At 41.6% G+C, this 12,176-nt stretch overlaps 1 protein-coding gene across 1 annotated transcript in view; it reads left to right on the top strand.

Annotated features, from left to right (window-relative positions):
• Positions 1–7,991: 7,991 nt before the first annotated feature.
• The window catches only part of LOC138961359 (serine/threonine-protein kinase 33-like), a 73,832-nt gene continuing 69,647 nt past the window's right edge, over positions 7,992–12,176 (top strand). Inside the window, exon 1 of the mRNA XM_070332971.1 lies at positions 7,992–8,180. The gene's annotated coding sequence lies outside the window, so the exon portion shown is untranslated. The remainder of the gene's footprint in view (positions 8,181–12,176) is intronic.

The following is a 12,176-nucleotide window of genomic DNA, read 5'->3' as shown; positions in this document are numbered from 1 at the left end:
TTTTATGAAAGACTACGCTGAAAAACACAAGCTCTTATCTCAACCACGCCGCACACTTGTTGGGAGTTATCACGGTGAACAAATTCTGCTAGCCACACCCCTCTTGTTTTGGTACGTGCAGCACGGGTTGGTTGTTAAAAACATCACGCTGATCGTGGAGTATCAACCCAAAACCTGTTTCCGTCAGTTTGGTGACAGCGTTTCAAACGCAAGACGAGCAGGGGACCAAGACCCATCAAAAGCTATCTTAGCTGAAACTTTCAAACTGCTCGGTAACTCAGCCTACGGGAAAACCTTAACTAACGTGGCCAACCATCGTGATATTCATTACGTTTTGTCTGATGAGGCCTCAAAACTGATCAACAATGGTCGTTTTCAAAAACTAACAGAAGTAACAGATTCTGTCACTGAAGTAGAGATGGCTAAAAAAAAAATCAACTGGTCACTTCCCTCTCAGATTGGTTACTTTGTTTACCAGTACGCTAAACTACGCATGTTGGAGTTTCATTTTGATTTTCTAGATAAGTTTGTGTCCAGAGCCGACTACCAGCTTTTGGAAATGGATACAGATTCTCTATACATGGCGCTTAGCGCTTCAACGTTAGAAGAGGTAGTTCGTCCTGAACTACGAGAGCAGTTTTACCAAGTGTATAACCAATGGTTCCCTGCACAAGCCTGTGACCAACACGAGGCAGCCTTCCAAAACACCCGTTTAGCTAACGCCCCATGGGACCCGACTCTCTGTCAGGCCTGTACAGCGCGTGTCCACTATGACAAACGAACACCCGGTCTCTTTAAAACCGAATACCAAGGAAATGCGTTTATTGGTCTGTGTTCTAAAACCTACTTTTGTGAGGGGGACAGTGGAAGTAAATTTAGTTCAAAAGGTTTGAACAAAAACCAAAACAAACTGACAAAAGAGTCTTACCAACAGGTGCTTCTAACGCAAGAAAGTGGTGGCGGTACAAACACTGGTTTCAAGACAGACGGAAAGTCTATGTTCACCTATTCCCAAACCAGAAAGTCACTCTCGTTTTTCTACATCAAGCGTGTGATCGCTTCTGATGGGGTTTCAACCCTGCCTACACCCGTCTAACGGGTCTCTTTCTTTTTTGACTGTGATACCCGTCTAATGGGGCTCTTTCTTTTTGACTGTAATACCGCCGCCTGTGATATGGTTAACATTCCAATGCCAAACAACTTTGTCGGTTTTTTTGTAAATAAATTTGTTAAACCATGTTTGGCTTCTGTAAATAATACTCGTCTTGTTTAACCCCAAAAAACCCCAATGTGGCTTTGACATACCCTGTCAAAACGGTCCCAAGCCCGTGAAAACACAGAGGGAGGGTCAATTACTGTCAATAGAAAGGAGGCGGCTCAGTACTCCAGCCGCGATAAGCATCCCCAATAAAAAAAAATAAAAAAATAAAAAAAAATAAAAAAAAAAAAATAAAAAAAAGCAGTCATTGACCCTATGGGGGCAATGACTGCTTTTTATTGGTGCTTACCCCAGCTGGAGTGGTCATTAGTACCGAGCAACAGGTACAGGCACATGAAATCACATGACAAAATATAAAACGCAATAAACCGTTTATGCGCAATATCTCCTTATCACTACTTAAACACAGGCACCTTAACCTATAACCTTCTATCAAAATACGGCTGCGCGGCTGCGCAGCTGCGCAAATAAACAAGGGCTGAGGCATACCTCTTTCCTACTACTAATGTTGTTTCCTGGTAAAATTAATGATGTGAAATTATATAAGGACGAAAAGCATGTCACTTTCTTGCATGTGAAGAAAATAGGTGGTGAAAGTTAATAGATTTTACCCAAAAAATCGATTTCTTCGAAAACGTGTACCGAGTGGTTACGTCCCTTGAATGAGAAGGGAAACATTTTAGGATGAATCAAATTTCTAAGTTAAATACAAAAAATTGAATGGACAAATTTGGCCCCATGAATGTAAGACTGGTACCCAAGGTCGCTCATCAGTACTATCGAAGGGTGTTTTTTTGTTCAGTGAGGAGTTTTTACAAGATCAACGAGGCCGAGAATCGTAATATGACGGCAAGGCCAAGATGACGGCGTAACTGCACCGGCCCTAAACCAGTTTTAAGGATCTGAAGTTTCTCCTGGACCAGCTTTCTCATTCGGTCACTGCGCATGGTCACTTATAATAATAATGATAATAATAATAACGGGTATTCATATAGCGCCTTATCCGAATTTCAGAGCGCGTATGCCGTGTGAGATGGAATTTTTTACACAATATATCACGCATTCACATCGGCCAGTAGATCAACAGCCTATAGGCGCTGCATCCACCTTCCACGGCCTATTATTCCAAGTCACACGGGTATTTTGGTGGACATTTTTATCTACGCCTATACAATTTTGCCAGGAAAGACCCTTTTGTCAATCGTGGGATCTTTAACGTGCATACCCCAATGTAGTGTACACGAAGGGACCTCGGTTTAGGGACTTCTGCTTCTTCCGCAGAGATCACTTTTTCGCTTCACTCTTCGACTTGTGTGAGAGTGGAGGTATTTTGCGTTTTGGCGTTCCACTACAACAAACATGTGTGGAGGAATGGGTGACTGGTAAGTCGATGAGCCACGCAAAGCTCGACCAAGGGAGAAAGATAAGCACAACATACTCATCATCTCACATTTCTCACTCAAGTTTTTTTTTTATTGATGTAGTTTAATGTTTACGGCTGTATTTTACGAAATCTGGTCGCTGAATAAAATCAATAACATTGCAATGTCGTTGGTTACAGTATATAAGCGTATGCGTCCATTTATTGCGAGCGGCACCACTGACAGTAGTACTGGGAACACAGGTTTTCACGATTTGTTGGGTGATGGGGGATAAACCTGGTCGAGGGGAGAAAGTTGGTCCCAGCATGTAGGTCTGAGATTTCTATCCCGTGTTAGTGCATGCGCAAAGACCAAATGAGAAAGCTGGTCTGGGGAGAAACTTCATATCAGTACCCCCCCCCCCCCCCCCATCCTCCGCAAAACAAAGTAAAGGAAACTTGACTAAATGTTAACAGCGAAGGTTTCATAATGTGTGGTTACTGATACACAACTGCCCACGGCCCGTCCACACCCCCCCCCCCTCCCAAAACAAAATTAAAGAAGATTTGACTAAATGTTAACAGCGAAGGTTTTACAATGTGCGGTTACTGATACACAACTGCACGCGGCCCGTTTGCACTTTCCGCAGCGAGGTCTGGAGCAAACCTGGTTTAGGACCTGCACACATCCGTGGAAATTAGATCTCACCAGAAACCGATTGTTGAAATGGAGGTAAGTTTACAGACATTATGAAGGCCAGCCTGCAAAAGCAGGGTCTTTAATGGGAGCAGGTCTCAAAAGCAAGGTCTTTAATGGGAGCAGGTCTCAAAAGCAAGGTCTTTAATGGGAGCAGGTCTCAAAAGCAAGGTCTTTAATGGGAACAGGTCTCAAAAGCAGGGTCTTTGATGGGAGCAGATCTCAAAAGCAGGGTCTTTAATGGGAGCAGATCTCAAAAGCAAGGTCTTTAATGGGAGCAGGTCTCAAAAGCAAGGTCTTTAATGGGAGCAGGTCTCAAAAGCAGGGTCTTTAATGGGAGCAGGTCTCAAAAGCAGGGTCTTTAATGGGAGCAGGTCTCAAAAGCAAGGTCTTTAATGGGAGCAGGTCTCAAAAGCAAGGTCTTTAAAGGGAGCAGGTCTCAAAAGCAAGGTCTTTAATAGGAGCAGGTCTCAAAAGCAAGGTCTTTAATGGGAGCAGGTCTCAAAAGCAGGGTCTTTAATGGGAGCAGGTCTCAAAAGCAAGGTCTTTAATGGGAGCAGGTCTCAAAAGCAAGGTCTTTAATGGGAGCAGGTCTCAAAAGCAAGGTCTTTAATGGGAGCAGGTCTCAAAAGCAAGGTCTTTAATGGGAGCAGGTCTCAAAAGCAGGGTCTTTAATGGGAGCAGGTCTCAAAAGCAAGGTCTTTAATAGGAGCAGGTCTCAAAAGCAAGGTCTTTAATGGGAGCAGGTCTCAAAAGCAAGGTCTTTAAAGGGAGCAGGTCTCAAAAGCAAGGTCTTTAATAGGAGCAGGTCTCAAAAGCAAGGTCTTTAAAGGGAGCAGGTCTCAAAAGCAAGGTCTTTAATAGGAGCAGGTCTCAAAAGCAAGGTCTTTAAAGGGAGCAGGTCTCAAAAGCAAGGTCTTTAATGGGAGCAGGTCTCAAAAGCAAGGTCTTTAATGGGAGCAGGTCTCAAAAGCAAGGTCTTTAATGGGAGCAGGTCTCAAAAGCAAGGTCTTTAATGGGAGCAGGTCTCAAAAGCAGGGTCTTTAATGGGAGCAGGTCTCAAAAGCAAGGTCTTTAAAGGGAGCAGATCTCAAAAGCAAGGTCTTTAATGGGAGCAGGTCTCAAAAGCAAGGTCTTTAAAGGGAGCAGGTCTCAAAAGCAAGGTCTTTAAAGGGAGCAGGTCTCAAAAGCAAGGTCTTTAATAGGAGCAGGCAGGTCTCAAAAGCAAGGTCTTTAAAGGGAGCAGGTCTCAAAAGCAAGGTCTTTAATAGGAGCAGGTCTCAAAAGCAAGGTCTTTAAAGGGAGCAGGTCTCAAAAGCAAGGTCTTTAATAGGAGCAGATCTCAAAAGCAAGGTCTTTAATAGGAGCAGGTCTCAAAAGCAAGGTCTTTAATGGGAGCAGGTCTCAAAAGCAAGGTCTTTAATAGGAGCAGGTCTCAAAAGCAAGGTCTTTAATAGGAGCAGGTCTCAAAAGCAAGGTCTTTAATGGGAGCAGGTCTCAAAAGCAAGGTCTTTAATGGGAGCAGGTCTCAAAAGCAGGGTCTCTAAACAAGGGGTCTACTCTGTCCCGTTTCGGGAAAATTGTGTCAGTTTGCAAAGGCTTAATGCGAGATCTTTTCGTCGTCGCCGGTAATGAAAACGGGGCTCATTTTTCAAGTCCGCTTGCAAACCCGGCATTATGGGATGCAATTTACCTTCTGGGTCCTTGGCGTGGGCTCATAGCTCACATCAAACCGGTTCAGCACAAATTGTTCGTTTGACTTGAAGAACCTGGATACCAAAACCTCTAGAAAACTCTGTATTAACTCTCTTTTGTTTCGTCAAGGCGTGTTTTCTCCCGAACAATATTGTCCGCGGTACCGACATTGATCAGTTAGAAGTTAGAAACTTTCGTTGTTGTCGTAAATGCGTGTTAAAAATGTCTTCTCACTAGTGGTATTTACCCGGGGGGTAGGTCTATTAACCAATTACAAACACAAACGACGACTGATTTGGAAATTAAATAAATCACATGCACAGATTTTGTAGCATTTAGGTTTGAATTTCTGTAACACGAGTTTTATTTGAAGACGTGCTTTGAACCTGAATCGGTAAATCATTGTCCCGTAAAAAAAACCTGTCAATGCTGAGCCTCACCTTCACACCCTTTACAAAACCTGTCAATGCTGAGCCTCACCTTCACACCCTTTACAAAACCTGTCAATGCTGAGCCTCACCTTCACACCCTTTACAAAACCTGTCAATGCTGAGCCTCACCTTCACACCCTTTACAAAACCTGTCAATGCTGAGCCTCACCTTCACACCCTTTACAAAACCTGTCAATGCTGAGCCTCACCTTCACACCCTTTACAAAACCTGTCAATGCTGAGCCTCACCTTCACACCCTTTACAAAATAGACGAATTCCAGAGAGAAAATATGGGTTGTGAAAGAGTTACTTCCCTTGAAAACACCGAGGCAGACAATCTCACGTGACTTTATAGGTAAATCACTAGCGGGTTGTTTCCGAAAATCGTCTATTGACAACAATTAATCAAATTCAAACGCTTCAAAACCAAACGACTTCAAGGCACACTCCTTTCCGTGTGACAGTCCGGCTCTCCCTCTCAGATCTAACCAGGCTTTTCAAGTAGTGGATCAAACCATCCCTCCGCTTGGTCACATACAAAGCCCCGCGCGCTAACTAGGTCTCCAGAAAAGCATGTTCAAGTTCCTATATCTTGTCACTTGAAGGTACTCAGATGTGAACACCCGTGGTTTGTACGTGCGAAACATGCAATGAAACAGAATTTTAACAATCTGGTTGCCGTGATGCATTGCCGAAGAACGAAGTGTAGTTGAGGTTCAGTAATTAGTTTTCATTTTCATTTTTTTTCATTTTTTTCATTTTCATTACTTTATTGTCCCATCGCTGGGAAATTCGGGTCGCTTCCTCCCAGTGGAAAGCTAGCAGCAACGGAGTCGCGCTACCCATGTGTCTGCGTGTTTAGGTGTATTCAACCACCTGCACTTATGGCAGAATGACCAAGGTCTTTTACGTGCCATTGTGATGACACGGGGGTGGGACATGGCTTCCGTCTCTGGGTCAGCACATAAAGTTGACCCGTGTCCGTCCCGGCCCGAATTCGAACCTGCGACCTTCCGATCACAAGTCCAGTGCTCTACCAACTGAGCTACCGGGCCCCCCTAGTAGTTTAGTTGCCATTATAACTTTCAGACGAGTCAGCTCCCAGAGGTTTTTTGTTTATTTTTCAGAAAGTGCACACCTGATACACCAAGCGCTGGGTTGAAATAAAGATTTGTTTGAGACTTCAACCAATGCAACCCAGTGCTTTAGTCCCACCCAGTTGGTCACTTTCTCGTGCACACCATTCCAGGTCTAAACCATTATTTCTCGCATATGTGTTATTCTCCAGAGCTGTGTACCAGTGGAAACCATGGTTACCATAGACCTATATGTCACCTATATATCCCTGATGTTACGAATTAAGTTGACATTTCTTTACTTAGGCCTAACTGAGATATTCAAACCATACAAATCGATTTCATTAATATGAACTGGTTCCATATATATCCTTGGCCTGCAGATAAAGAATTAGAAATACTTGCAAATTGTTTGGGTCTACAGTCAGTTAATTACAAGGGTTTTAAAATACATCAACTTCGTAACATGAAAACCAAAGACGTGACATGGATTTGAACACTTACAATTTCAAGTTAAAACTGAAAAGGAGTCCAAAGTTTATACTTTGTTTTTTGTTGCATGACTTTATCATCATCTCACTGGAGTATTACTGAAAAAAGTAAAGAGAATACATTCTAGTCGCCATTTATATACTTGCCATTTATATACTTGCCATTTATATACTTGCCATTTATATACTTGCCATTTATATACTTGATCGTTATGCGAGATCAACAAGGCCGGTGAGTAAAATGGTTTTGGGAGGAAAATGAGATTGTTACACCGGCCGTCAACGGGAAACTATCGTGGCTCATCATCTCCTCAACTAACAACTCAACTCAACTCAACTCAAATTTTATTGGCTTCAATTTTCATAGAAGAATTTGTCTTCAGTTCAATCTTCTTACTTTTTGTGTGTTTTTGCCAGAAATGATGTCTCCACACAATAACACTGAGGGACTTTCTGTGAATAACAGAGGAATGACTGATTTTAGGAACTTTTCATGCCAAAGTTGCCCGGGAAAAGCTGCTTTATTCTTTTCAGTGAATATGCATATATACAACAACAGCGGGGAACACACTTTGTGACAAAAACTCCTTGTTATTGCATGTGTGGTGGGATCTGTTTCGACTGAACTAAAACTGATGAACATACTAGTTTAAACCCAGGTGAATGTTTCTCAAAGAGTAAATATCACCCCCCCCCCCCCCCCCCACCCCCCCCCCCCCTCCACACACACACACACACCGGCACACGGGCACACTCACACACGGCACTGACAGACACGGCGTAGGCCGACTGGCAAAACGCACAGGCAAACACACCGACGCACATTGATTCATGCATTCATTGAGTGGCTTTTATTTTATTTTAATGTTTTTTTAATTTTAGAGGTGCATGCCTTTTTGATCGGCATCGCTCTCTTGAAGCCGTGCAAAACAAGGGACACAACACATGATAAATTTCCACAATAATGTGTGTGGATTACGTGCTCTTGGTTCTCGCGAGAATGCGGCCTGCCATGCGCAGTGGCTCCTAACATCGTAAGCGCCTATGGAGACCTAAACGAAACTTTTGATAGTTGACAGTGGAGACGAACCATTTACTCTCAATCATGAATCGGACGTAATTGGTGTACCATGTTATTGTGAGGAGACGACGCTCGAGCATCGATTTTGTGTACCAGCCTGGTTTTTTTCCCAGTACTTCGACGGACTTGGTAAGTTAAGTTTGGTTGTCTGCTGTCGGCCGCTTGTCTTGAATGCGTTGTGTTGCTTGTCGCCAGCTCATGCCGTCTGGTTTGACCTGTGGGATTGTTGGTTTGCAGTGTTTGCAGCTGCGTTTTTGTTGTCCCACAATGGAATTTCTGAGGGGATTTTCCGCCGTGATTTATTTGATCTTTAATCGAATTCTGGGGCTGACTCAACGCTGTGCAGACTTATTTCCGGCCGACTTCTTATGACCGCTGTCGTAGATTGCAGAATTGTTGTGATTGCTCTCAGCCTTAATCAGGGCATAAATGTGTGGTTCATGCATGCGTACACGTTTACACACATATACACATGACTTGTTGCCATAATGAGAGACATCAAAAACGGACAAACATGTTAAAAGTCAAGTTATGTCTTAGAAGTCCTTCTAGTTCTACGGACACGGACTCTTTGCTATGATTTACGGACTATGATAATGATAACGACCAGAGTACACAAATGGACTAACAAAGCACCACCCTTTTCATGCCATAATGATCATTATCATGATCGTGGGCATCATTGGAAAGAAAAAGAAGAAGTTTGCTTTTCGTCCCCAAATATACATAGAGCTTAATTGTTGTCAACTTCAGATCCCTAAAAGGAAAAGATAACTGATTGCACTTTTTTGGAGTATTTTGACTTTAAACGTTGAGACAGGTCAGATAGTGTCATGCGTCAATAATATCACAGACGCTGAAACACACAGAGAAGAATAAAAACAACAAGAAAGGTTGTAAAGCATTGTTTACTCACTCGACAACTCGATCTTCCCATGGGCAATGTTTATGCTGAAATTCGCTCTCATAAGTCAAAAAGTGTTGAACCCCAAATCAAGCGTCACATGTCACAAGTCAAAATGACAACTATTTCAAATGTTGTGGGAAATCTTAAAATTACACAAAACCATTGTTTTTTTCTGAGAATTTGCACACAACTTTGCTTTTCATTTTGTTACAGAGTTTCTTGACGTCACAATTATAGTTTATACATGTACTCTCAAACGTTTTTAATCCAGTCAAATAGAAAGTTTGCTGCCCACATTATAACATGGTTGACGTTATCTTATAAAACGCACTGCCTATATGCACTCCGAGTGTATACAAGATTCTCTCCCTGTATACACTCCGACGTTTACTTCCGGACACAAATCAAATTTGCCGTTTGACGCCACTTTGCGATTGGTCGGGGGGGGGGGGGGGGGGGGGGGGGAGCAAAAAATATTACACTGGAACAGCTTTGGATGAAAGGTTCCCTCCATTCTTAGGGGGTGTTCACACATACAGCAATGGATTAACATTTCCCTCAAACATCAAAAGCAACTGTAAAGTGTTTCCTTCCTCACAAACAAAGCATACCAAATCACCTGTTCTGTTATGTTTGAAGGGAAAGAAATTTTCAATTGAAAATGCATAACATGGTAGTGCTGACAGCTAGTTGACCATTGTAATTGTTTCTTGTGTTTTGATTCAAATTCAAATTGGTAAAGCATCAGATATAAATTCTGTTTTATAATCAATGTTCGACATTCCGTCATCCGATTTTTTCTGGCCAAGTGATTGTCTAGAAAAGATAAGACTTAAGACATAAGACTTTATTTCAACCATGTGCAGTACACTAGGGACATGTTTTGGCCAGAGTACAATCAATCAATCCATACACGCCCTTCCAAACATCGCCTGCAATCTCAGTCACACACACGCTCACGCACGCCCGCATACATTCCTCACACAAAACCCACAACAGCACACACGCACAAGCATGCTCCTCCTTAACAAAACGTGTTTAACCATCAATTGTACATGTATATGCGTAAAATAAACAGTATAGAAGTATCAATAAGAATTATATATGTATCATACATCAGTTATGACGACAATAACTAAAATCACAAATCCTTAATAATTTTAAAACCAAAACATTTATTACAATACTACACTTGAGTAAAAGCTCAATTTTAACTAAGAACGGCAGTTAGAGGACTTAAGGAGCCAGGACACGCACTGCACTTGGATAAAAACTGTCTCTGAAACGCGTGGTGCTTGTCGACCTGATCGAGCGAAAACGCCTGCCCGAGGGTAGGGGCCGGAACAGCTTGTAAGCAGGGTGCGAGTTGTCTGCCAGAAACATTCATCAAGGTTGCTTAAGTAGCTGATTCAGTGTTTAGTGACCAATTAAGTTCTTAGAAGCTAAGGTCTCTGGTATAAATATGATTTGTTTTACCACTTGTTATCTACACTTTTCCTCCAAAAACATTTGTGTGGGCTTGGCAATTATTTTATGTAGGGACAGAAGCTAACCATTTATCAATCATTCAGATTCTGTATGCCTTTTTGATGGGAAAAACACACAGTCTAACTTGATGTAGAGTTCATTAATCATTCTTGGTTAAGTAAATACCTCATTGATGTCAATTAAAGTATCATTGTCTTTGATGATGAAGATTATGAAACTGTCAATGATGCTGGGAGGGAAGTAGAGGAAGGGTCCTGTCATTGTCAGCATTCTCTTGTGTCATCTGATTTTAATTTTCTGTAGCCTCTGTGAGGGTTTTTTCTTTCTTTATTTTTTGTATACATATCTACAGAGTTGTTTGTCTGTTGACCAGAGGGGGACAGGTAGAATATGCTGCGTGTGGATTAACTGGGCTGATCATTCATATGTTTTGTTTTAATCTTGTGTCGATACTATTTAGTTCTGCCTCGTTATTAGCCATTGAGTATAACTCATCATTCCTTTGTTGTTGTTCTTTGGCCATTTACGTTGAATGACTTGTTATACATTGACATTGATAGTTTTATTCTTCTTCTTCTTCGTCGTCCGCTAGATAGTTTTATTTCCTTTTTTAATTCCTATTAACTTGATGTTCTTTAACTATATTTATACATAAATGCATATTGTAAAGCAGTATGCATTGTTAGAGGATTTTTTTAGTAGCAGTGTTTAAATGTCGAAGCTGCTTTTCCCAGTTTTACCTAAGACTAAGAGACCGACTGTATATTGTGTTATTGTATTTGTCAGACTTGATTGTACCAAGTCTCTACACAGTATGTTGTAATGCGCTTGGAGCCAAATATTTTTGTAAGTGATAGGCGCAATATAAATACACTTTATTATTATTATTATTATTATTATTATCATATATACGGCCCTGCTATATGATGATTATTTGTAATAAAAACATCGTCTTCATTTTTGACTCACATGCGAAGCAAAAGTGAGTCTATGTACTCACCCGAGTCGTCCGTCCGTCCGTCCGTCCGGACGTCCGTCCGTCCGTCCGTCCGTAAAACTTTAACGTTGGATATTTCTTGGACACTATTCAGTCTATCAGTACCAAATTTGGCAAGATGGTGTATGATGACCAGGCCCCAAAAAACATACATAGCATCTTGACCTTGCTTCAAGGTCAAGGTCGCAGGGGCCATAAATGTTGCCTAAAAAACAGCTATTTTTCACATTTTCCCCATTTTCTCTGAAGTTTTTGAGATTCAATACCTCACCTATATATGATATATAGGGCAAAGTAAGCCCCATCTTTTGATACCAGTTTGGTTTACCTTGCTTCAAGGTCAAGGTCACAGGAGCTCTTCAAAGTTGGATTGTATACATATTTTGAAGTGACCTTGACCCTGAACTATGGAAGATAACTGTTTCAAACTTAAAAATTATGTGGGGCACATGTTATGCTTTCATCATGAGACACATTTGGTCACATATGATCAAGGTCACTTTGACCCTTATGAAATGTGACCAAAATAAGGTAGTGAACCACTAAAAGTGACCATATCTCATGGTAGAAAGAGCCAATAAGCACCATTGTACTTCCTATGTCTTGAATTAACAGCTTTGTGTTGCATGACCTTGGATGACCTTGACCTTGGGTCAAGGTCACATGTATTTTGGTAGGAAAAATGTGTAAAGCATGTGAGTCGTATGGGCTTTGCCCTTCTTGTATTTTATAA

Source organism: Littorina saxatilis, linkage group LG3 (genome assembly GCF_037325665.1).
Source record: "Littorina saxatilis isolate snail1 linkage group LG3, US_GU_Lsax_2.0, whole genome shotgun sequence".
Lineage (NCBI taxonomy): Eukaryota > Metazoa > Mollusca > Gastropoda > Littorinimorpha > Littorinidae > Littorina > Littorina saxatilis.
The sequence above is the reverse complement of the archived record's forward strand: the minus strand, read 5'-3'. Positions and strand labels throughout refer to the sequence as shown.